Source organism: Rhea americana, unplaced genomic scaffold (assembly GCF_003343005.1).
Source record: "Rhea americana isolate MKP2758 unplaced genomic scaffold, rheAme1 scaffold_22, whole genome shotgun sequence".
Classification (NCBI taxonomy): Eukaryota; Metazoa; Chordata; class Aves; order Rheiformes; family Rheidae; genus Rhea; species Rhea americana.
The window spans coordinates 3087723-3115347 of record NW_028186329.1 but is presented as its reverse complement, the minus strand read 5'-3'; the positions used below and the strand labels follow the sequence as shown (position 1 = coordinate 3115347).

General features: G+C 38.2%; 1 long non-coding RNA gene across 1 annotated transcript in view; it reads left to right on the top strand.

Annotated features, from left to right (window-relative positions):
• The first annotated feature begins 17808 nt into the window (after window positions 1-17808).
• LOC146595597 (uncharacterized) overlaps window positions 17809-27625 on the top strand; it is a 74547-nt gene continuing 64730 nt past the window's right edge. Inside the window, exon 1 of the long non-coding RNA XR_014895899.1 lies at window positions 17809-17904. This is a non-coding gene — a long non-coding RNA (uncharacterized LOC146595597). The remainder of the gene's footprint in view (window positions 17905-27625) is intronic.

Here is a 27625-nt window from a genome sequence, read left to right as displayed (position 1 = left end):
CCTTTAGCTTTGAAATTACAGGCAGGGTGGTGCATGTTACTAAGACATATTTTTTAGTGTTCAGTTAGGATAGAAACGAGTGAGCATACTGAAAATACTGTAGAGCTATTTTATACGTACAGTAATATACACTGTATGTATATTCATACAGTGAATGAAAGAGAGAAAAATATGCTAATGAGTGTATGTACTACGTGTAACGTAGCGTTACAGCTAAAATGTCATTGGGCTATTTTGGAGTCAGACAAAAAAATAACATTTTGCAGAGAGAGTGCCTCTGGTCTTTGTAACAACACATTTTTTGGTCAACAGATCACTTCAGTCTTCTCTGTACCACTATAGGTGAATAAAGGGAGATGTGAGCCTAGGAAGCTGCTGTCACAGCAGGGTATATGCATGTATTGCATTAACAATGCATGTATGCCTGAATGCATTCACATTCTCATGCTGCTATAAGAATGCATGGTATTTATTAGCTATTAAAATTGGGTAATTTATGTTGCAAATTAAAACATCAATTAAAATGTACAAAAATCTAATCTTAGTTCACTATAAAAGTGCGTGTATGAGRAATTTATGGGTAGATCTCTGATCTATATCACTGGTAAAACTTTGGAATTTAGACGAAGCCTGTTTTCTGTATACTTTCAGAAGTGTGTGGGATTGGTTTTTTATCCATCCTATATGAGAAGATGGGGCTCTTATCCTTTCAATCTGTGAATGCTTTGAGATCTAGCTGAATCATGAGGAATTTGCAAGAGATCAGGCAATGTGTGCTGATGCCTGTGTTTCTTGTCCATACACAGTGACACTTTGCTGTGCCACTGCTGGATCTCATCTGAACTCAGTCTCACCTTCCCCCTTCCTATCCTTAGGCTGCAGAGGAGCTGTGAAAGTGCACAGGTCAAGAGTACTTCAGTCTTTTGCACTGCTGTGGTTACACAGCGTTGGTGGGACATGTGCTGCAGATACCCCTCTCTTTTGCCCTGCACTTACTTCTAATTTGCTCTTCCTTGCCCTTTCCAGTAATAATGAACATGCAGGTTCACCGTGAAGAGACTTGCTGAAATTTGAGAGAAAGCTGGAGAATACCAAAAAGGGCAGGAGGAAGCTGGGCTGACAACTGAGAAAATGTGATTTATTTCCCTGACTCTGTCACCGACTTGCTGTGTAACCTTGAGCAGGTTGTTTTTTATCACCTARTGTTTCAGAAAAAAGGGAAGAGGACTGCAGAGTCACTGACTGAAGAGCAGAGATAGCATGAGCCCTTTCACAGGGGGTAATGTAATTGTGATAAGTGAATTTGCTGGGCAGTGCAGACCCCCCTGTTGACCGCTGAAGTCAGGGGGATCTGACGGGTGGAGAGCACGGCTCAGTTGGGTTATTAACAGTTTGCAGCAATGCAGCATGCTGTGACAGCAGGCACTGCGGCTCCATGACCTGTCACCGCTTTCCCCTGGTGCCAGCGGGTGCCTTCCCTCCCTGGGAGATGAAAGGGAACAGCGGACTCGCTGGGGTAAGAGATGCTGTACTCAATTATGTGAAGGGTGGTTGCTAAAAAGTGCAAGGATTGAAAGGCAGATGTGTATTGGTATTCAAACAGCTGTTATCCAGGATCTGAGAGTTACCCTTACTTGACAGAAGTGTCAAAGGTAACAGCTGAGGGATTTCATAGACATTTTCTTCCTTTGCCTTATTAATATGTGAACCTTTTAAAGGTACAGTAGTACACTGTTTTGCTGCTACATAGCACCTTCACTCTGAAGTCCTTGAATGCTGATGAACATTTTCTCCTTCACTTCCTCCACAGGAGGTGCTGTAGAGTTACATCGCTTGTTTGACATAACAAAACAGGCAAGTGCCCGCCCCCCAGTGGGGCACAGCTGCTCTCTCTGCAGTGTTCTTTTCCTTCGAGTGCAGGGGGGAGGGTGGTTTACCTCCCTATTTGTGTGGGGCAGTGACAGGAGGCCCTGAGTGCCCCAGAGGCCAGTCCCTGGCTTGTCGGGGCCTGACCAGCAGCGCCAATGCAGCTGTGAGGATGGTTGTCCTTTCCCAGGAAAAGTGATATGCTTGGCAATTCTGCACATTTGTTTAGGATTCCCCAGAAGATTGAATTTTGTTTGAAAGATAAGCTGCTGCTACTGTTAGCTTTCAGCTAACAAAATCAAAGTACTCATAAATTATCTTTTCTATAGTGAGGCCTTGTGAATGAATTTGTTTGTCAGTATGTTTGAGCTACACTTTTTTTTTTTTTTTTTTTTTGGGCCGGAGTGGGATGGGAAAAAAGGAATAGGAAACAAGGAAAACAAGGTCTTTTTCTGTACTCCTTAAAAACCAGTGGGGCGTCCAGCTCCTGGTCTGTGTGGGAGAGTGCCTTCAGCTGGCTGCTGATGGGTGCTGCCCTTTGGCCACTGGAAGCTGCCAGGGCTACAGGGGAAAATGAATGTGAGTTCATTAAGGCTTTTAATCGTTTCGTGTCTCGGCCCGTATGTGGTGTTTGGCAGGACCTGGAGTGGATGGCTGGGAAAAGCCTGGGGTCTATGAAAGGCTGGCAGAGGGAGGCCGTGGTGCATATCAGGCACAGCAACAGTTCGTGCCCCTGCCCTTGTGCGGGAGCATCGCTTGCAGCTCCCTGGGGATGCACGCTGGCATCTGCCCTCACCTGGCCACAGGCATGGCATGCTGCTGTGTGGGGTGGATTTAGCGCTTTTCACAGTAACACGAGGCTTCATGGCCAGCTAGGATCTCTCAGTGTGCCTTCGAAAGAGCCAACGCTGTTTCGTTAGTTACTAAGTTGTTAAGCACTGGTACAGGCTGCCCAGAGAGGTTGTGGAGTCTCCTTCTGTGGAAATGCATGAAACCCACCTGGATGCAATCCTGTCTAACATGCTCTAAGTGACCCTGCTTGAGCAGGGGCCTTGGACTAGATGATCTCCAGAGATCCCTTCCAACCTCAATCATTCTGTGATTCTGTAATGAAGTCTTTCAAATGTGGACCCCTTGCAAAAAAAGAAAGAAGAAAAAAGGTGTAATCCTTCAGTTAGCAAACATCTATCTCCTCCAGGAAATAAAAAGCCTTGAGGGAAGTCGCGCAGTGAGAATGAAGCATGCAAACTGTCTTGCAATTGTTGAAGCACTTGAGGAAGTACTGTTAAAGCTGCAAAYACCAGATAAGCATATGATCAGGGCATCAAAATCAGAAGTCGAACATGGATTTTTATCATGTTTCTAGAGAGAATTAGGGTTTCTGGAGAGAATTAGTTTTCCAGAGGCATGTGTGTGATGATTTTTAATTCCTAGCCATGTAGGAAAAGTTAATGTCTAACTTTTCACACAGGCACTCAGAAATTCAGAATAATGTATTTTTCTTCTTTGGTTGCCATTTCTCCCACATAATCTCCCTGATTGTTCTCTCTTTTTCTCTCTTTTTCTTTCTTTCTTTCTTTCTTTTTTTTTTTTTTAATGACCCTGGTGGAAGGTAGGTTGCGTATAGAACAGCATTTTATAATACTTAAGTAATCATTTCTTCAAAGCACTACTGAGAAGGAATTTAATACAAAGCAGGCACAATAGTTTTTCCTGAAATGGCTAGAGACTTTTGCTGGTTATTAGCTCCACATGTGCTCTGTGTTGTTGTCAGCAGGCTTCTGCTGTGGTTACTTGGAGAATACTGTCTTACTAGGTCAGCTATGAGCCTAGAGAGCTTTGCTTGAACTTTGTTAGAGCTGAATAGAATAGCTAGTGGGAAACTGCTGTATTTTATTGCTGCTCTGATGGTTACTTTTTTTAAGAGAACAGTGGAAATTAAAATTTATAAATGGATGTGGAATGTTGTCAGGACAACTATTACCTTCCACTTTAGGCAGATACTAACTGATTCTGAATAACATGCTTATCGAGATTTACCAGCTGATTGACAGGGCTAGAAATGTACAGGTTTTTGACAGGGTAATAACTGGGCAGTTGCGAATAAAGCTGAGGTTCTCTGCATTCTGGTGTGATGTCCCACTCCAAAGAGGTGTTTCTCACTAGCACRCTGTTAAGAAATATAAACAGCTGTACTCTGGCGTTGAAATACTAAAGTCTTATTTGAATAATCAATTCAGTGGTTCACTGAGGCTCTCCTTTGCTTTCTGTGATTCCTGTGTGTCACCACTGATCCTGGAGCTGTCAGTGGTTCTTCTGGGACTTTTCCATTGGGCTTGCTAGGAGCTGTTTGGTGCCATTGGCAAGGGGTGTTTCAGTGGCTCACTCTGTAGCGAGATGGGACCAATAACAAGCAGCCAGGTAAACAACCCTTGAYAAGCAACTCCTTGCCCATTTTCCAACACTGCTTGGTGGCTAAAGTGGGAAGTTGAACTGTGAATAACAGTTCAATTATTTAATATTCCATTCAATGGTGATATATATTTTGATGCAGTTCTAGCTTTGATTTAGGTCCAAGCCAAAGGACCACCTTATTTGCCCTGAATCCCTTGTAGCATTTTTTGAAACTACTTGCAGAGAAAACGTTTCTTTAAAAAGAGTCAGTTCTGATAGCATGGTTATGTACAAAATAGTTTGACAAATTCAAAGGACCTAATTAAAGGAATTATACTAGTGATGTTTCAGGACGGGCTGTGGTGTGGAGACTTTGCTATGCACAGTGTAGAGTGCATAGCACTTGTTAAGAATGATCTGTAGCTGGATATCTGCATGTGTTTTTTTTTTTTTTCTAGTTCAAGGGATTTAAATACAAGGAAATTACTTTTAATGCAAACATGTATTTTTGATTATGGACTGTAGTTATTGTTCTTGCTATGGAGAATAATAAGCAGGACTGTCCATTGCAGGCAATACAAAATGATGCAGCAATTAAAGATTACAAACCAAAACAGAGAGTCCATACAGAAGAAGGAATTTTGCTTCAGATTCACGCATGCATTCAAAAAATACTCAGTATGGTGCTGTACCGTCTCACTAAATACCATTTTCTGAGAAAATCAATCCTTCCTGTTTTATTTGCAATTTTATTATTCTGTAAAATGGAGAAAGAACTGGGTCATCAACACACTGAATATTAGTGAAGTTTTAATAACATGCTACATGAAAAAATGCACATCATTTCTTTGACCAAATGTCCAAACATTAACTTATGCAAATTGCATAATGCAGAACTTTGAGAAATCAGGGCTAATGTTGCTTAGTAAAGCCACCTAGACAATAATCTAATAACAAGTGCAAGATGATAAATGCAAGACAAGAGATTTGAAAGGTCAGACTTGCATTGCAGGAAACTGGCTCTGCATATTTTCCCTTAAAATTTCCAAACAAAAGTATTCTGCAGAATKGACCTCATGTTTTTCATCGTTCTATGTCTATGCACAGTACAGAGAAGAGGGATTAGTCTAGCCCAGTGTTTATAAACTGCACTGAGACTTCAGGATGCCAAGAATTCTGCTCTCAAATTCCCTTCTTAMAAGTATTGAAGAAAGATTGCTTATTGTAGAAGAAAGAAAAAGACAGCAATACAAATAGTACCTTAGATTATGGAACTGTTTTTTTCATGTGTGACACACCTCTACAGTTTGGACTTATTCAGAAATTACTGCTTAGCTACTGCTCTGTGTATTACAGAAAGCATATCTCATCTGTTAAATATCCTGATTTCTGATCTGAATAAATCTCAGCTGCTGAGTTGTACTGGTCTGATACCAACAACACTTCTTATGATTCCTATCTGTCTTTGCCTGCATATATGACTGCTGAGACAAGACTAGAGAGAAGAAGTTTTAAATTAAAAGATAAATGTACTGGCAGAATTTGACTGAAAACTCTACTTTGAAAGAAAGCATGAATAGTATTTTTAAGTCATTTTTTGAAGTAGCTTGTTACACTGTCCAGAAAAAAAGGATGTGGGAATAGTTTTTTTTCTCGGGAGAATATGTAATAATGCTTAGTGAAGACCTCTGAGCAGGTATGCCTGGGGTGGTGCTTGGGCTGGGCTTTGCTCTGTTTCATTTTGTCTCCTTTTCTAAAGAAATTCAGCCTGAGAGGGGTAATTCTGACCCACTACAATCAACAGGCACATTTAGAGAAAAATAGGGAGCTTATATTGTTTACAGCCAACATGTCACTTACTTGTTAGCAGTGTTTTGCAATATTCCAGAAGGTGTTATGGTATTTATTAATAGTTTGTATTGCAGTCACACCTACTTTATTTGTGTTTCCGTGTTGTGAGAACTCATTTGCTGTGTGGTAAAAGCTTAATATCTGTTAGATGGAAATTTGATTAGATGTGTGTATACTGATATGCAGAGTCTGTAAATTATTTATTGGAGGAGAATGAAAAAGGAAGAGAGATGATATGTGTATGGGGGGGGAGAAGAAAAACAAACTTTGAGAAGTTGAAAGGATGACTTTGAAAGCAAAGCAGTTACTTAAGGATGATAGTTGGTAGGTTTAGGTGTGTTTCCTGTTTTGTRTTGTCTTGAATTCAAAAAGGATGAATCAAATTATTTAAAAAATGCATGTTCTAAGTATTATCAATGAAATGCCTGGGCACAGTTCAAGCAACTTAAAACAGAAAACTGTAGAACAAGTGCAGATGCAAATACCATTTATTTTAGTGAACTGCACTGTAATTTAATCCAACTATGTGCTGGTAAATAAAATCTAAAAAGATAAAAACCAGTGAGTTTTAAAAGTACTGACAAATATAAAACTGCATTATTGTTAAATAGAGACTGAAAACTGACAACGCTGTGGCTATTTTTAGAACATAATTTCAAACCCTAACAATAGTGACAAGCCTGTCTTGTCATAATGATGTATAGGATACTGTGAGCACAGCTATATATTGTGCTGAATACTTTTGGAATAAAATGTTGCTTTATTAAGAACCCAATGTGATTAGGGTTCATACAGAAGAATGATTATTTTATGTTCTTAACAGGAGTGTATACAACATAATCATATTTTGCAACTGCCAAGGGATGATTTTGGAGAATTTTCTGCAAATCAAGGAAGAACAGCRTAATGGCATGACACTACTGGATCTGCCAGATGACCTTTACAGAGTCTGCCTCCCCCTTGCTAAAGTTCCATAGTATCCAATGGTTTTGATGACAGGAACAGAGGTAGTACCTGAAGATACTTCTGATCTCACTGCAGGTAAGGTCACAGAGATTTTAAAACATTAACAATAACTACTGATCAGTGTCATACATGAAGTAGCATTCTGCCACTACAGCTTTGTCCTGTAATGAATTTTCTTTGTTATRATTTTCCTTTGAGAGTGAAATTGCAGCCTGGTTATCCTAACATGTATAAGTGGCTCTTGTGTTGCTCCCACAAGTGCTGAGTGGTAGGGAAATGTACTTTGCAGACTTAGGAGAACCCAGGCCTGTGACTTCAGGCCTCTAAGACCTTGACTTTTCTCATAAATTGGCTGAACAGCTACGTGATTCCAGGCTTGGCAAGTTTGCTTATCGTTCCTGAGACATTTGTGACAGTAGAACCGAAATTGGCTTTGGTAATCTCCATGCTCTGAAAGGATCTCCATGTTAGTAACATGCTAGGTACACACGTACACTTGCTATTTCCCTGAGAGAAAAAAACACAAACAGAATGTGATGCATCTGTCCATAACCCTTCAGCTATCCACTCTAGTAACTATTTTTGTCAGTTTCTGTGAGCAGCTATAGCAAGAACTGGATATTCTATACTATCTCTCTGTTTCCTGACTCTACAGACACTGGCGACCCTGTCCCACAGTATCACTGATTCAAATGCATAGAGTTCTGGGAAAACCTGATGATCTGTATCTCCTATTGCAGTCTGCCTTGGGATCTACTCTCACAGGAATACTTGGGAATCATGAGGACTGGCTGACTCATCTCCCCTGCTATGATTGTAATTTTCCATTTACACAGTAAACCTAGATTTGTGTACAGAAACTGCTGGAAAATTCCAACTGTCCTTCTCCTTAGCAAGGTCAAAGCCGAACTGGATGCCACAGACAGAAACCATAATGCAAACCTAACGTACACAATCTGTTGTCAGTTGTGCGCACATCACTGCTTCCAATCAAAATGCTTAGAATCGATAAGTCTAATGACAACAAACTAAAGACAGCCTAGATAGTATCTGAAAGTTCCCATCAGTTGCTCTGCTCATCACTAGCGGAGCTGATAGCATCCATTTTAGAAAATTTTATCACTGAACTCTGAATCCCATTAAAATCTCATGTTATTATATAGCAGGGCATGCTCTACTCTATCTTTTGGCAATGATGAGCAAGTCTCACTCTCCAGCTGCATGGTCTTTTAGCAAATTGAGATCTTCTAATTGATCTGAATATTCAGACCTCAGAATAGCACAGAGACAGCACTTCTGAGGATAACTAATGATATTTTACAAAATTCAAATTCTGGCCATCCACCAGCATTCATTTTGCTAAATCAAAGTGCAGTGTTCCTTTGTGAACTGATACTAAAGCTGAATGCAATTAGAGGCATGCTGAAGAGTTTACCAGAGTTCAGGATCTCTGTTGATTCTTGAAAGATTTCTGGCTCTTGCTAAGAAGAGAAAAGTAAAACCTAAATTCCTGTTCCCATGCCCAAACTTACAGACAGCATTACAAATTGTAGTGGGATAAATAGGGTGTGAATGTACAGCATGTCAGACTCTGATACAGAATCGCCCCTACTTTATGATAAAAACAAGACAGTTCTTTCCCKTTGTCTTTTTGGGGTAACCTATCTGAAATTGCCTAATTGCCTAGTGTCTACCACAGTATAGGAATATGCACACAGCTATGTGGAACAGCTGCTGTGCAGTAATTTGTTCAGTGTCTGCAYACTGTATTTCTTACCCTTTTTGGAAAGGGAAGGGAGAGTGTCTGTCAGGCAGTAAGCTTATAGTTTGAGCACTAGTACACTGTAAACCAGGGGTTCCTTTTTTTTTTTTTTTTTCCCTCCCTTAGGTACCACATTCGGCCGCAGTGGTGGTCATATATCACCTACCATTCACTGAAGCCACAGCTCCTGGGTATATGCCAAGCCCTTACCACTTTGGGATGATATATATTGCAGTTTGAGGACTCATGTCATGCATTGCATGTACTGGTAAGCTTCCTTCATCTTAAAAGAAAAAATCAGATGAGAGAATCCTGCAAACTCACACGTAGTTGTGCCGGTTCATATGTTAGAAAGGTTAGCATGAGACAGCAAACCAGCTCAGAGAATCAGTACACATTTAAAACAGCTCAGTAAGAAGGTTCAGTTCACTACACAGCCATGCAGACAATTATATTGGTACAATTAGGGACAGTACAGGAGAACAGAATGGCAGGAGTTGTATAGCCTTGTGTTGCTACCAAAAGAAATATTTGTCAGACATGTTTGGACAAACTGGATTAAAATCAGCTGCTCAGTTAAGAARTTAGCAGAGAGACACACATGCACACCCACACACGTGTGCACAGAGGAAACAAATTAGAAGGAAGAACCCCAAAAAAGAGCAAAGCCAGGATAATCTTGTCACCTGGGTACATATTAGAGGCAAAAGACCTGATGAAAAGATGAAAAGACATCTAGCCAAGTCATCAGTGGAAGAGTGGGATTAGTAGTCTGCATGAAGTTATGTCTTTCTACAACCTGAGTTAGTGATTTCTTATGCACTTAGAATTTCTAGCTCTATCCTACTAGACAGTCCCATACAAACACTCAAAGAGATTAACTGGCGACTTTATAAAGCTAAATTACAAACTATTCTGGGCCTATAAGTATGTGCAGATACCCACCTGGTACTGGTTTAAATTTTTGGATTCTTTAAAATCTACTCTGTAATCTAAAATATCTTCTAGTTTTGATTTCTGTTATAACCAGGTTGATGAATTGAAAGGGGAGATACCCATCAAATAAAAATAAATTTGACTAAGAAAGAATTAAATGGACAACACTCCAGTCATTCCCTAGTGACTAATCTGCTTGTTTCATTGAATTATCACCAACAAGGACATTATTATTCTTACTTATGTATGTAACTCTGCTGTTTTAACAATTTAGGTGACTCATCCAGAGGAAATAGAGCAAGAGACATCTATTTAACTTTGTATTCAGCTGTAGCTGGAAGCCATTTAGGTTTTCTAGTTTAAAATGCAACTACAGAGAAATCACATTTGCAATGGTTTTGGGGCCAGGGGAGATACATGAGGGAATGATTAATCCAACCAGGAATACCACACACTTATTGAGATAATGGAGAAAGTTTGAGATTCTGAATATGAGAAATCACTGGATCCTGGTTCAGTTAAACTGAACCTCCTCAGTTCAGCTTGACTTCAGTTAAGTGAAGGACACTAAGCACTATCCAGAGGTTTATCCTAACTGGGGAAAAGATAGAGAACTTGTCTTGGATCTAGTATCTGCTGCTATAACATGCTAGAACCGCTGACGTTTATCACTGATGTCTAAAATGACAACATTATTGTTGTTTTAAATAGCAGTTAAATAGCAAAGTAAATTGTGATTTCCGAATAACTGCTGTCTTCTTGTCGCATCTTGTCATTGGATTGTTAGCTCAGCAGGAGCAGGCTCTTCTAGTCAGTCTTATGCCCAGTCTGTTTGTGGATATGTTTTCTTAGGAATTATGTGATATTTTTTCTTTGCAGTTTGTCCGGCTCTGCTGCTAAACAAGAACTAACCATCAGCCCCTTGGAATCTTTGGGCACTCCTGTCAAATACGTATGTCCCTGTCACATGCATATAACTATCACCTGGTGGTGTCTCACATCCTTCATTTTGTTTTTAAGCACATTTCATGATTGCTTATGTGCTTTTCTCTTGCTCTTTAGGAGCTGTGAAAATCTTTAGGCATTGGATGGTTTGGGTGAGCCCCTGAACAATCATTGCATTTATTCTCTTTATTTTGCCTCTCCCTCTTCTGATTACATTTACAGACCTGAGTTTATTGTTGCTAACTTGAGTCTCTTCTCCTCTTTGCTCTTTGAGCTATAGCTTTTGTGACCAGAATTTGGAGAAGTGATAAGGGTTCCAACTGGTTGAGCTCTGAAGGAATGAGCAGAAGGTGCAATCCAGATTATTTATTAGAAAGAGGAGGAAAAAAGTACAAAGGGAAAGCAGCAGTCTGCCTAGATGCTACATTTAGAAACGTACACTATACACAATATTGTGACTGTAGTGTTAACAGATAAAAATGCCTTATCAGTGGACTTGTGCTCAGTAACTGCCTTTTATTGTGAGGATGGAATGAGGCATTATTTTGGCGATGGGAAGGAATCAGTGTTGTGAAAATCAATTACTTGTACTTAGCAAAAACTGCTTTTGTTGAAAGTATCAGCAAAAAGTAGAAAATATTACTATCGAAGCAAAAAAGAATTGTAAAAAATAGTTCTTTGGATACTTTGACCTAATATTCAAATGCGTATTGTAGTACTGGATGAAAGAGAAAAGGGCCACATGAAAGGTGACACATTATTGCATACTACCTACAACATCTTAATTAGATTGTTTCCTGCTCCTTTAGAAGTGTAATGTCAACTATTACAACACTGACAATAAGATTTCTCATCTCTTTTCCTCCTATGTCTCCCCATCCTGTTCTAAGTATTAGTCAAACGAGCTCATGACTAGATGATGAGATATGGAACCAAAGAGAAAGATTTGCTTCAACTTTACTGTTTTAGATTTTTTTCTTCCATGAAGTCACATTTTTTCACACTTTGATTATTGCTTAGATATATAATTAATGTCAGATATGGGTATTCTAACTCTTAGTTGACCATGCCCAGTATAGTATATGCATTCTTATTTTTTCAATCATCTGTAGCCCCCAATGAGGTTGCTTTTGCCATCACATGCAGTTCAGTTAGTGCTGTGCCTGCAGCCATTACGATAAGCAGTTTCCTAACGAGACATTGCTTTATGATTATGCATACGAACTTGGAGAATGCTTGCATTCAGGAAGTGTTTGATGACAGAGAACAGTATGTGTAGAAAAGTAGGTCTGGATATTGCACTGTCTTGGCTCTGTCTCTTTAGGCACGGATACAGAATTTGGTGTCAGAAGTGAGTTGCCTCCTGAGGCATGTAAAACTGGAAACTAAACATATTATGAAACAAAGAAGAACAGGGAACAAAGCATTAGCTTTAGCATCACTCCAGCTCTCTAATCAGGCCAATGGACATAAAGGGGAGTTATTAGCAACTGGATTGTTTTCAGGTCACAATAAGAAAATGGGAAAACTTCAAGATTTTAACAAGTTTGGATGAAAATGGAAAAGTAAGATAAGCCAATGGTAAATGTTGCTAAAATCTAGATATGTAGCAACTGGGTAACAGAAACCAGATTTGGGACAACAAGATGACTTAGAGATGCCATTAAATCCTAGCATTTTTCTTCCAGTTCAGTAAGCACAAATTAGCTTATGCAAAAATAATCTTGTGTTAAACAAGCCATGTTTCTTTAGGTCCTTAATCATACATCAGTATGTTCTAAATGGCAGGCTATTACACTTTACAAAAAGAAATCTAAATCTTGTGGCAAGTTACAAATGAAGATCAAAGATGACTATCCAAGCCTACCTGAATTTCAGCAAAAACAGTAAGACACATGCAGAACTAATGAAAAACTGCAAAAGTAGAGTAGGGGGTGTAGCAGACACAAGGAATGTTTACCAGCCGTAGAGGACATAAAAAACAGGGAAAATGTACCAATATTTTTTTCAAAGCAGTATGTGCAATAGTTTTTGAAAAAGAAATAGCTAAGCCAAAGCTTGCAGGTAGAACAGGAGAAATGTGCAATATCAGGAACCAATCAGTGACCCTGACATTGAAATTTTGKTTATATTTCACAAAGATTATGTAAAATATCACCCAAAAAACTATTTGCAAAGCCCAGGGCAAGTATTTGTTGCAAAATAAAACAACATCACTCCTAAAGCCAACAGAAATGATGCTGATAATACGTAACTAGGACAAGCAGTAGATATACATGATGCACAAGCAAAAGCTGAAATGCATAAAACATGGTGGGTTTCCTGTAATTGAAAAAAATAACTGTAATGTCCCTGACGGGCTGTTGTCTGTCTGTTGCAAGATACAATGCTGGCACTCCACAGGCTGATTTGAATTCTAATGGTGCAACCATTGCTTTAAGAAGAAGAAAGATCTCATTAAAACAATCAGGAAAACAAGGCTTTTAAAACTAGAAGAATGACAAACTGGAAAGAAGTAGTGACTTTTAAGGTACAGAAGAAGTTGCATTTCTGTAGACTGAGACTATTTTAAAAAATCACTTAACAAAGTTCTCTTTCAAATGCTTGCAGCTAAGAACTGCTATCAGGCTTGGCAAAAACAAAAGTATCTTCAGAACTTGTTCTCATTAACAAAATGTGGGTTGATAGCCACAGTTCAGACAGTTTTCAGATAGTTTGGTACGCACAGCAATACATGGAGCTCAAAACAGACCAAAAACCTACCTACTTTCTCATGCAGATAGTCACAGGTTAGCCCATAATAAGTTCGGTATTACTGGCAATACTTAAACTTTCAAGTTCAAGACCATCTTTGGTTTGTTGGTACTAAAGCTGTTTAGATACAGCCATACACTATATAATGTGATGCTGCATATGGAAGCAAATAGGTAGGTGCAGATCACAGAGGTTGAGGCATTGTGGTATTCATATTTAATAAATGAGAAAAAAGAAATTCTAAGAATGGCCAAAGTAATCTTTATTCCTACCTCCCTCTTTTCATCCAGAAGGAGCAGAAAAAGTCAATTAAAATATATTGAGTTAACTCAAAAGACACATTTTGTTTAACTACTGGAAAAAGATTAAAAAACAGTTTTAATGCTGTTCATTGTTTCATTCCACTGTAGGACTTCTGGATATTTCTCTTCTGAACCAAAAAAATCAAAATGAACCTGTGCTTTAAAACATGAAATGTTTTGATTTCAGGATATTTTCATTTGAACAATTAGAAAACAAATTGTTTCAGTTTGTACACATATTTCTCAGAAGAAAATCGTTCTGACTCAGAATTTTCACTGTTCTGGTAATGGAGGAGGACATGAGACCCTGATCACAGTTGGGGAAATATTAGGTGAGAAAGAAGAGCATACAGAGAACAAATGCCCAAACAGACCACCCCCAAGAGCTGTTATAATAGCTCTTTAGACATGCAGCTGTATAGTTTTATTGTTTTGCTTGTGTTACTAGAAGGTGTGCCTGTAGGTGGCTGTAGCTGCTCTGCTGCATGATGTATTTTGGCTAGTGGGTGGCTTGCTTAGAAACTAGCCTCCATCATCATCCCTCTTCACCTGGAGGGCACTTTGCAGTACTTCTAGGGGGGCTGCAGGTCCTTGAGGGCTGTGCTGTGACAACTGCCTGTTCTCCTCAGTTCTCTGACAGAGCAAGAAGGTGAACAGCTCCATCCCTGGACTGGTCCAACGTTTCTTTCTTGCAGCTGCTGTTCTGCACCTCAGCCTTCAGCTGTGAAATAATGTTCAAGTATTTTCATCTGAGTGACTGATATTCTGCTAGCTGAAGCATTCAATCTTAGTAGCGATGTGCCTGGACACACTAAAGCCCTACCTCAGGTACATGGAGTCATATACAGTTTGTTGAGATGAGGATTGCCCCCTTAGGTAGTACATTAAAAAGTCTGATATTTCTGCTGGGCTGGGGAAATCATTTCTATTGCACCTCTTGTGAGCAGTCAGTTAGCAACCTACTGCTCATAAAAATTTTGCTGTGTCTCAGTTCAAATACCACAGTATATAGAAAAAGATGAAACAAAATTGTAACCCACCTAGCTCAGGAAGAAACTTCCATTGCTGCAAGAGAAATCATTTCATAAGCTTGTCTGGGACATGGTGTCCAAGTGTTCTAATTATTTTATGATCTCTTGATGAATTTCAGCCACGTTAATCAAGGCAATACAGGTTTCAAAAAATTCCTAAAGTTCCTAAATATTTCATGAAGACTCACAGGTGGTTTAGGAGAAAGAACTTGCATTTGAGTACATGCAAAGAAATCTAGGTGGGGAGAAATTTTAGCAATACCCTGACAATAGGAAAAGTTTCAATTGGGGCCTCTCCTTCTTTAGACACCCAAGCAAATCCTCTGTGAGCCACACATCATAGGAGATTAAAATTCATTAGCATCAGTGCATATGGAACTACTTGCTTATGGGCTGCAGCGAAATGTAATGCCACTCTCAGAGTCGTGACAAGGTATGTATTTTTAGAGTGTTTAGAGCCTATATAGATGATTAATAAATGTTTTAAATTCTGACCAAACTTAGGCAACTTTGTTCTTCCAGCCATATGTTACTGTAATTTATAAGCAAGTATGTGTGTAGGGGAGAAGGATTAACATGAATGTTTAAATAGCAAATGCATTTCCTTTGAATTTGCCCACATTAAAAGAACTGGAGCCTTTGTCTTTGATCTATTGTCTAAAGCTCCAGCCCTGCAACATGCAGTGTACAGACTGCCTTGTAATCACAGCAAGCCATTGTACACGTCAAAACTGTAACGGATGCAAGGTAAAATCTGCTAGTGCTTATGCTAAGATTTTTGTAGAATCTTTCTGACTAAAGTCTGACTAAAGAGGAACATTAATATTAGCCTGCATGAAATTTTGTGAAAGGTGTGGGTAGACAAGTTAATACTGACTTGGAAAGATTTTATCACTCAGGAAAAAGTTACCATAAGAAACTCTATGCAAAAGTCAGCTGACTAGCAGTCAAAAAACAAATTTAATGGTAAACATTGAAGCATTATTAGATAAGAAATAAAGTACATTTTGTATGAAGAGTGCTTCAGCTATGAAACTTAGTGTTGAAGGATAGTGTAGGTGCCAGTGTCCTAGAGAGGTTCAAGAAATGATAGATTTCGCCAAGTCCCAAAGGTAAAGACTGTGAGAAACTGCATGAGTGTGCAGGGAGAAGTCTCACTGAGTGATTGACTGTGCCTATGTTTTTTCCTTAACCTCTAGCAGTCACTATCAGKACATTTGGTCCATTGCAGTGCAATATACACTTTTTATATAATATTTGAATTTGAGCTGCATCTGCAGTGAGGGGAGAAAACTGTCACAAATGTTCAGAGTAGTGGTATTGTTTACGTTATTCCACTGTATTCATCACTGTGTATTTTAATGAAATACTATTTTAAAGTGTATTGCCAGTCTCCTGCATTAGCTAATAAGCATATTATCTCAAAGTAGATAAATGTGTGGATAACTAATTGGTATAGATATGCTATGCATTTTGATTTTAATTAGAAACTAATTATGAATCACAATTGGAAACAACTTACTAATAATTTATACACCAAAATTATCTTTACGGGTTGCTCATATTTGTATTCGGGAAAGACGAAGGTATCTACAYGCTGATAGGCATCTGGTGTCCAGACAAAAAGCAGCTTACTTGATTTTACATGCTGCTTGAAGATTTGGCCAGGAGTTTCAACAGCAACTTGTAACTTTGTGCTACTATGTTTRTAGATGCCCAAGTAAAATTAATAGCAAAGCTTGGCTTTTCGAAATATCTTGGCCTGAATCTGGGCAATGAATCTGATACATTAATCATTCTTCTGCTCTTCTGTTTGTATGCAGTTATGAACACCATTTCGTTCCCCCTCTTTAGGAGATTCAAAGCTCAAGTGGCACTTTAAAAGAAAACACCAGGCAAAAAGTGATGTAAGGATGTAATTCTCATTAGCAGAATCTGATTTCTCTTTAGTCTGTTAAATGCATCTTTAGTAAGTGCAGTGTAGCCTTTTTATGCTTAAATGGCTTAAAGTCTGAATGTTCCTGTACATTAGTCAAAAGTATTTATACTTTTACTGGAAATCACATACCGTAGCAGATCTGAAAATCTTTGTCCACAATTATCTGATTGTTCCTAGTTTCAGATCAAGTATTAGACACTCAGATTTTCCACATTTTTTTTTTAAATAGGAGCTCATTAAAGAAGCTCTGTCTATCTCGGTTATATCCTTTCAGTCCTTTTTCTAACTATTATTGATTTACTTTGGCAAATGATAGCTCTTGGAAGACCCACAAAAAAGGATTGCTATTCAGCTGTAACCAATGGACAAGTCTCAAATTCTACTACTTACTTGGAACTCTTAGTTCAAATTTATAAAAATTTTGGGTGCTTAAAAAAATACAGCAAATTAAAAATATCAGGTCTGCCCTTCTAAGACTTACTGGCCTTCACACTACCTTTAAAGATAGGCACCATAAAAAATATATGAAATTACATGTACGTACTTCGTAACTAATTTCACCAGATACAGATACTAGGGATCTTAAATTATCTTCCATGGAGCTTCCACATGAGGTGTTACTCAGCTAAAAAAAAATCTGTATAAATTTAAGCAATGTTACATAGCAGTCAATAGCTCTAGGGACTTCAAAAGGCTAATTGAAGGCATTTTTGAATGTTAGTCATGCAACAACTCATAAGCAATTTCCAGATTACTTCCTGTAGAGGTCAAGTTATTGATGCACTCATCTAAGTCAGCTGGCCTGTGAAGAAGCCATAATTAGAAACAAGATCAATAGAAACCTACTTAATTGAAATAGCTAGCAGATGTTTCTAATGATAAATACTTACAGATGTTAGAAGTCATAAGTATTGTGGGATACGATAGTAATGGCTAATTTTATGTGTGCCTTTCCTTTAGAATGTGAAAAACAGTACTAAATATAATATTTATGGTGTTTTGGAAAAGGCTTTTGGCTCTCCCTCACTTATTCCTCACCTTTTTTTTCTGTAACAGAGCCAATTATTTTGGCTGCAGCCTCTGCCTGACCAGCCTCCTGGTTTGGTTTATCTCCAGCTTCAACAACAGCAAGATTTACTTTCTTGGGTCATTATTAAGGTAACTTGGATCTCTGTTGTTCTTATCCTAACAAATCCTTATTAATTTCCTTATTAATAATGGTTTATTAATTATGAAGCCAGTGGCTCTGTTCTGTTTTTAGAGTATTTACTCTGTGGTCAATCTAGTGGCTAAAATTAAGGTGGGAACTCCCAGCCCTAACTGATGTTATCAAATTGCATTGCCAGGAACATTTATCTTGTGGAAAATAATGCTGTAAAAGCTGTTGTTGTGAGATGTAGTGTTTTATTGCCTTTTAGTTATTCTCATGTCAGTTGTGCTCAACTTACAAGTGGAAAGACATTTTTCTCTTTTTGGCTGTCTAATTCCAAAGTGCAAGAGATCAATAGGAAGAAAAAGGTAAACAGCAAAGGGCCTGACAGGACAGAGAAAGTAAGAAAGATGAGATTGGTGAAGCTCAGTCAAGAAAGAGTAGCATCTGTATTTAAGTTCACAGTGTCTTGACAACTACAAGCATAATTTTGAATTGGATTTGGAAGTGGAGAGAAATCCAGTAAAAAGAATATTACTGCCCTTCCTGATGCGTAAGAGTAGCTTACCTTACTGAAAGTCATAAATATTTGGTATTATTTCTTTAAATATAGCTATGAGCTCTTGGGCAGTTTTTTAAATGCTTCTGAAGTGATGGAAATGCTACCAGCATGGAGATAGACTGTATGTGTTGCTTTCTGTTAGTAAATGGAGTCTACTCGGGCACAGAAATCTCTTCCTGTTTTGTCCATGGTATAAGGTGTGAAAGACATGCCAAGAAGGATACAGCTACAGCATGAAGATGGAAGTGTAAAAGTAAAATTTACAAAGTGTATGGATTACAGCAAAGCCAAGGCTGATTTAAAGATGAATTCTGGTGTGTGTGTGTGTGTGGTAGGATTTGGAGGGAGGGGGAAGACTGATGGGCTGAGTGTCGAAAAATGCAGGTACTTGTGACTATGACTGGGAAGCATATACTTACATATCTACTTACCCGTTTAGATTTCTGATGCTATTCTCTATTTCAAGTCTCAATTTCAATATTAGAGGTAAAGTTGCACTGTATGATACTTCTCATGGTTTGAAAAATCAGGTCTGCAGAAGAGAATATTTTTTGAAAGAAATATTCAAGTCAATCATTTTTTTTTCTGACTTGCTGTATGAAAAATACTGTGTAAATATAAATTGCATTGTAGTATTCATGTCTCTCAGATAAGTCAAACTAAAGCAGTCTTCAGAATTCGTTTCTTGTTCCAGTCGTGTGCACTTCAACATTTCCTCTTTTCCTGAAGAATGATGAGCAATAGTTGTTTTCATATGCCACCACATGCAATATTGTATTTACTTGAATCTGATCCAGTGGTGCAATCACTGGATCAATCAGTTACCCTGAAATAGCAATTCTGTAAACAAAAAGCTATCATCTGCTTTGTACTCTTCAACCTTCTTAACACCCTAGTTGGTACTCAGACTGCTGAGTCTACTTTCCAAAAGTAATTTGTATTAACATCATGCATTTGTGAGACTCCTAGCTGGTTGCAACTTTGCAATGACTTTCAATTTATTTTCCATATGATATCACAGCTTGCTTTCCAATGTGGTAGAATTAAGATTAGCTATTGGGAGAATGCCATTCAGTGAGGTCAGGTTCTTCAGTAATTCTATCCATCTTATGTGCTGTGAAATCCCACTAAGGCCAAGAAAAATAGGCAATTATTCTATCTGTGGGCATTCCTCTGTGTAGCAGTGGTAGAGAATGTCTTACAAGCAGCAGAAGAGAACTTATTTTACATTACTAATTCTTATATACAGAAGCATACAGTGTGAGCTAAGTATTTTCAGGTATCCAAATAATTATTTTTGAGTTTTGAGTGTAAAGCTTAAAGTCTCCTTGAAATTATATAATGGCAGCATTTCTTGAGTCCATTCTCTAAGGATGCATCCCACCGCACTCACAAAACCAATTGATAGAAAACATAGCACAGACGTTCCCAGATTAACTGGTAATTCCTTTTACCACAGGTAACCTAGTAAAACACTAAGTTAGACCCTCAATGAGTAAGTATTTGTGGAAATGCTATGCCTCAAGTTGTGAGCAGTCTGACTTTTTAAAATATCACTTTGGGAAAACCAGTGTGGGGACGTGTCACTGGAGGGATCTAATAAGCAGACTTTAGAGTGCAGAACACTGAGATTTCATTTGTTATTACAAGGTGCTTCACAGGAATCTTTCTAAGCGTGCTTCTGGTGGATGACGTTTTCTACATTGCAAAACACTTGCCAGGGCCAAGCAGTTGGCGTGAGAGGTGTGCTAGAACTTACTTGGTGGTGAGAATGAAACCAGAACATTTCTATAATTAGAAACTAAGCTTTCACTATTCAAGGTTTTGTTATAAATGAGTCATAAAGTCTATGAAGTTACTGTAAAAGTGGTGTGCGAGGACTTCTGAAAGATGTCATTTGAAAAAAAAACAATAATGGCGTGGTGTTTGCATAATCTAACTTTTCAAGCAAGATTTTTGCAGGTAATTACAACACTGATAGTACAACTTATGCTGTGACTAATAGCTAAACATTGTATCTCCCTGGTGCTCTACAGATGTCATGAAAAAGACTGTGGATAGATGTAGAACAGGTTCACACGCAGCAAAATAGATTWAAAAAAAAAAAAAAAAGCCTGGGGAGGGGAAGAGGCTTACTCTAAAACTGGTTGCAGTCCTCTCTCCATAAGCTCCTATTAATTGTAATGCTGACTCCATATAAGAGCAGTGATTCAGACCTGTGAGCAGCCATTTGAGGACTGGGCATATATGCACTTCTATCCTGCTGTCTGTTCGCATGCTGTGGGGGTGTTCGTCATAATCGCACTTTAAAGCTTTTTGGCTGTCAAGAATAAGATGGCATGCAAATCACTCCATAAATTGTGTGTACTATAAAAATGGAACTGTGAAGACTACTTTGTATCAGACCCCCCTTTGGAGGTTTGTGAACACAAACCAGGAACATTTGCAGAGCAATTGCTAAAGTGAGTGCTGAGGGAGGGAAGAGAAATGCATAACCTATTTACTGTTTACAAAGGCAGCAGTTACTGTAGATAATGTTCCAACATCGGTAATGATATGGAAATGATTAGTGCAGCCTGCCTGCAATCAAGTGCAAACCCTCACAGTATTTCTTCATTAGTGCTTCACCTTGAATTGGAGTATACTGTTACAAAAGACTTCTCCACCCCCCCTACCACTGATGATTTTTTTTGCTTCAGAAAATAATACACTGGCAGCTTAGAATTCGTTTTGGGGGTAACAGTGTTTATATTTGACTCTAGTGCATCATAATGACTCTGGGGTATAGTCTCTGGGCACTCAATAATCAATGATGGGTTGAGTAAATAGCATTTTATTTTGTAGAGATGCATACTGCTTTGAGCTCATGTGAGTCCTCAAGACAGAATTCCTTGTGCTGGCCTCTGCAAAGGGGTTTAGTCTTCAACTATTAGAAGATACAATCAGAACTGCAAAGTGGCTTTGGATGAAGTGTATCACTCCCAAGACAGATGAGTGCCTACTTTAAAATCAGTCTGGTTACTTTTTTATATGCTCTCATGCTGCCTACTGCTTCCAGATAAAACCAGTCCTTTCTTTATCGGGTTACAAGATGAGTGTAAACAAACAAATTCTGTCCAGTGATTGTAGATCCTTCGAGTGTTCTCAAACATTTTCTGTCTAACACTGATCTTTATGATGCCTGTGCTATTAATGATTTGTACAAATGTTGTATGTGGACAATTTTCTGTTTCTGGCATGGTTTTTAAAAATACTCTTGCAGTATTTGGTGTTATATATTACAAGACTGAATGTGCTTTTTGTGACATGAGGTACAGGCCTTAGGGGTGGGAAAAATCAACAGTTCAGGCATTCTTAATAATCAGCCATTTATTTCATACCATCATGAAAGCTTAACAAAGACATATCAGACGTGTAGAGGATTTTCCATGTAAGATAAGATCCTTTGGCTTTGGTCTTTGGCTTTCTAAGATACTCTGCATGCATGCACGTGTGCAGGTGTATGCCTACTGTAATATGCTTTGTTCTTTTCTAGGCTTCAGGCATACGTAATTTGGAGTTTTGAGTGCTGCAGGCTTCTTGGGCTGTTCTTTATGGCAGTGCATTGAGAAAGTCTTCTGTAAATATTAGATTTTTCAAAAGCAAACATTTGATTATTCATGTGTTAATCATTGATGGCAGAGAGATGTCAAACTAAGGATTTATATATATATATATATATATATATGTATTTATTTATTTCTTCCTTAACTTGCAGTTGGAACGAAATTGGATTTAGGCCTTGAAATTGCAAAATCTGTCTGAATCAGAGCTTTTTATGCTAGATCTACAAATGATGCACGGCTATATAAAAATTTCCATTTGAAGTTGTGACCTTGGCTTAGAATGGCCAATGACTACTAGGATGTTTTTGGTAATATCAAATCTGTGTGTTCTAACCTAACTCTCAATGCTGTGTAACTTCAGTCACAGTGTGCAACACAGCTGAATGTCTTTTGTTGCATTTTTTTTTTTTGTTTGGACCATACACAGAACCCGTAACTTTTCTGCCTGCTAAGTACTGGACTACACTAGGAGGTTAGGTGAAGGGAAATATCAGTAATCTACATGCTCCCTGTAGCTAGAGAGTGTATCACCTAGCATACTGGGGACACTGAACACAGGTACTTGCTAAGAGATGTGTCAGGCCTAATTCCAGTTGCAGTCCAAGAGATCTGGCAGGTTTGCAGGTATACTATTTCACTGTCACTGGGAGTAGGGTCCGTTAATGGAAAAGGGACCGTGTACAGATCTGACTTGTGCTCCTCAGAGTAAATMCTTGTTTTGCAATTGACTGCAGTTATTCTAGGCCACGAAGTAACATGTATGTCAGTCTTGCATCTTGTATGAGGTATATTTTCTGTGTGTGCACATATTATGTACTCTCTAAATACATTTCATGCCTTCTCTGAGATGAATCATCCTTGTTTATCTGAAGAATCCCTCTGCTATTAAGGAACTGCCAAAGGGGTACCTTGTGATCACTTCTTCTCTGTTCTCAGTTTCTTTCTTTTTGTGGACTTTTTTTTTTAACGATCCCTTTAATAGACTAAAGTAGAAGTCCCTAGACTTCTCTAGTTGTTGACTTGGATTTGTTGTGACACCAAACTGCCATTCTACTGCTTCCAGTTTCTCTGGTTGCATCCAAAGAGAACAGATTATCTCTGATAGTTCTGTTCTGTTCCACTGCATAATATAGATTGTTTGCCTTAAAAAGTATTCATAACTGATACAAAGAGATCCCAGTTCTTCTCCATTTCTGAGTGCCTGTACTGTACTGGTGATGAAGGCAGTCAGTAAAAGCAGTTGGTATATGATGATCCATGGACCACATTCACATGGAAGTCATTTCACCAATTTGGTTGTCTAAAAGTTGGGAGTCTTGTTCTCTAGTAATCTCCCAGAGTGTGTGGCTTTTGGCTTTTTTTCCATCCAAATAAAGGTAGTGAAAATGGATGGTGTAAACTCCTACCTAGAGGCACCTTTTTCTGCCTGCTGACTGCAGAGAGTGCATAGATAAATAGCCTAGATGCATCAGTTTTAGCAACTACAGTTGAATGAAACAAATCCCATTCTCTGTGTAGATGACTCTCTATAATACTCATTCCCTCCAGGTTGTGGCAGTGGTTCATGTGGTTTTCACAGCTCCAAAAGGCTACTGGCAGCAGAATATGTTAAMAGAAACAGCTGTGAGCAGTGGCAGCCTGTGGCTATGAGGGAAATGTTCCACACTCAGCCTCAGGCTCAGACAATTACTAAGTTGTAGCTTGCCAGAAGATGGGAGAGTATTCCATGGTTGGGTTCACTCTGTAACCGTTCCTTACGCTCTTTGCCTAAGCATACGCTAGTGCCTACTGTAAGGCAAGATACTGAATTAAAAAGACTGCTGCTCTGATCCACTGCATTATTTTTTTTCTTCTTTTTTAATGTTCTGCATAGTTTGTAAAAAATACACATTTTGTAATTGTAAGAATTAATTCTCTAGTTGATTCCATCTGGACTCCCCCCCCCCCCCCAAAAAAAAAAAAAAAAAAAAAAAAAAAACACCACAGCAAAGTTTATAAATTGTCATGTGACCCCTCCCTCTCCCCCCGCCAGTAACTGCACATAAAAGGATGGTTTGGACCACATCCTGATTAATTTCCTGCTAGGATCTGAATTTTTACTGCCATACATCTTTTGTAGCCATTTATACTTTCTTCCAAAGTTAGTATAAAATATCACTCTTCCAATTGGCTCATTGCTTTAGATCTACTTTAGATGAGGATAAAGAAGTACAAAAAAGTGTTTGTCATTCAGTATCTAGGGAAAACTCTCATTCATGGTAGGAATGAAGAACAGTTTTCAACACTTAGCAGAGTGTAACTAAGGAATAGGAATGGAAAATACTTTGAAAAGGGCAGAAGAGATGTCATAGAGATAGAATGAGCAGGTAATATTGAGTCCTGAAACAGCAAGGGAAATAAAGCTAAATAATAAAAAACCACCTAATACTGGAAGACTTTTATACATTTCAGAATATTTTCACTTGCCCTGGATAATAACAAAGCTCACTGGAGAGGGAGGAAAACAAACTCTTCACAAACAGAGTGGACAAAGTGCAAAGCAGAGGAAAACACTGAATGTTAGAAATGGCAGGTAGCAACTGAGATGACCTTGAAAATGGGTACAATCCTTCAATTTCTTAGTTTCTTTAACTAGAATCTAGAACTAGATTTTTTTTTTTTTTTTTTGAATGGACTGGTGGCAATAGCTTTATTCATGGACAGCATTATTTTAGGCTAATATAGGCATCCCTGTGAGTATCGATCAATTTTATATCTGCCATACAGTTGTTTGAGCAATAATAATTGAAGTGATTCCCTTGAGATAAATGACCTGCTAGGTAGAGCAGAAGACTTGAGACACAGCTGATGGCCGTTAACCTTAGCAGATCATTAATCCTGTAGATATGCCATGTGCTTCTGTTATGATTGCTGTTAGAAATGGGATATGAAAATAAACAGGCTTTGGGGCTGTGTCCATCTCTAGTGGATACAGATACACTTAGCAATAAGCTCAAGTATATACCTACACAGGAATAAATGACATCAGGGTGGTGTATAGCACATAGATAGCTAACTTGAACTGGCAGTTCAGCAGTCTTTTGTAGGTTTTATGTTCTGAGAATGAACCAATTAAGAATATCTTATTTGACTAATACATTTTGGTCTATATCCCTCACTATTTATTCTGATGTGAATCCCAATGAATTAACTCAGCCTCATTTAACCCAAGATTTTATACTAATGCTTGAGCAGAATTTGTCCTACTTGCTTTACAGAAACTTCTTACTTCTAGTTTTCTCACTGCTTCTGTTTTTATAGTACGAGGCAAGAAGGAAGAGTTGAGAAAAAGGAAAGCTAATAAAGAAGGAAGCTGTGTGTAACACTATTGGTGCTATCACATATATGCAAATATATTTAAGTGATTCATTTTGTTTCTAGTGCAGGTTACTAAATTTATACATATTTTACTTAAACTGTACTAGATTGTGATGTTTTAGAAATGGCCCTGAACAAAAGCCCCAGAAAAGAGCTGGATATGCACATAGGAAAACTGAATCAAGATCTGCATCCAAGGTCCAGATATCACCAATTTTTATGATGGTTCAAACCACTATCATGAACTGGTGCATATTTCCCTTCAAAATGTTTAAAACTAAATATTGCTAATMAGTCAAATCTGTTGTAATTATTAATAGCAGAATGCTTTGAAAATTAAAAATGTCAACACTCTGAATCTGGATTTTTCATACATACTATGAATTTAAGTTATACCACCCACAGTGTTTAAAACTTAAAACAATCTTTAAAATCTTTAAAAGAGCCACATCTGTTATTCAGCAACATTTCTGGCCAATGGAAGCTCYAAAGAAGGTGCATTTGGTTGAACCTGGGCATAAGACTATTTCCAACAGACTGCTTCCTCAGGGCACTACAGGGAGCAAATGGCTATGATCTGGAGTTGAACTCCATTTCCTTTTTGCTGTGGCTCTTTTAGGCCATTTGGGAACACTATGGATGATCTATGTAAGGAATATCTCTGTTTCAGATAATTGTTTTTCGTTCAGATTTAAATGTATGTTAAATGTGTGCAGCATGAGTTCCCCCCTCACCCCCTCCCTGCAGACAGCAAATGTGTATTCACAGTTTTCAGAACTAGTGCAAATGTTCAAGGAAAAGCAGAAAGGGGTACCCTCACTCTGCCAAACCCATCTGAATTAACTTTCTGCCCTGCCAACTTGCAGCAAAGGAAGAAGCTGCTGATATTTAAAGGTGGATTATGCAGAGTACAGAATTGTAACATCACCTCTGCTTACGGTGCTCTGCAACAAATCTATTGTTAATGTAGATTTTCCCATTGCAGATTTATAGAAGCCTACATAGCACCACCAGCAGCTTTCCTCTGCCTACAGTATTAGCATCCTTTTTGTAAGCAAAACTACTAGAGCACTGGAACCCTTGATATCTTTTCCAGCATTCAGAACAAGGACTGATTAAGTATCTGTGGCATTCATTCATTACTACTGTTGTCCATATCGTAGCTTCTCTCTTGGCTTTGGTCTCAAAGACTCTATATAGTACCTTTCTTAAACTCTCCAGATTCTCTCAGTACTTAAGGAAAGGAGCTTCTTTTGGATATGGAGACCTGTGCATCACTTGAATTTCTGGTTAAAGGAGTGTATATATTATGAAGCTATGGTATGTATATATTATGGAGCTATGGTATTAGAACATAATGTCTGTAACATCAAGTAACATAGCAGAGTTTTTTGTATAATTCAAAATTCCATGTTTCTTTTTGTATGGTATATCACAAACTGAAAGCAATCTTTGACTGTTTGARTTAGGAATTTTGTTTTCATCTCTACTTTATACATGGTGGATGCTGRTGCTTTAGAAATACCATAAATGAACTGCAATTGAGAGTGAGATTTCAATTTAAAGAAAATTATTTYTGAAATGCCAGCATCTACAATGTATAAACCATAGAAGGAGATAAAATTCCTGGCTCATTTAGCACATTGTATCATTTTGCCCTTTTGTTTAGACTATCTGCTCTAAATGACCAAGGAATAGTAGCTTTTCAGTATGATGGATTGCACTGCTTACATGGGTGCACTTTTGATGTGTTTGTAGGAAGTCTACTGCTGTTAACACAGTTAAACTGCATGTTCTTTCTGCATTGTGCAGGTGAGCTTCTATTGTATTTTCATGCTAGCACCATCCGTGAAACTCACTGATTTCAATAAGATATCTGCATGCAGAACTATAGCAGAATAAGCAATAAAGATTCACACTGCAGATAAGAAAGGACTCCAGTTCGGTGCCAGAAGCATGTTGCCATTAGGCAAGTGCTTCTTAAAGCAGTACAGAGGAATCTGTCATTGTTAAGAAAGCAGATACAGCTGATAATACACTGTTGATTTCACATATTTGACTTTCACGGAATTTTTTAAAAATGTGTATGACTATAAATAGACATACATGCACAATGACATACTGTTAAATTTCATTTAAATTACAGTGGAGATGGAACCAATCTGTAGCACTTTCACAGAAGAGATCTGCCCGAAAAACAAAGAA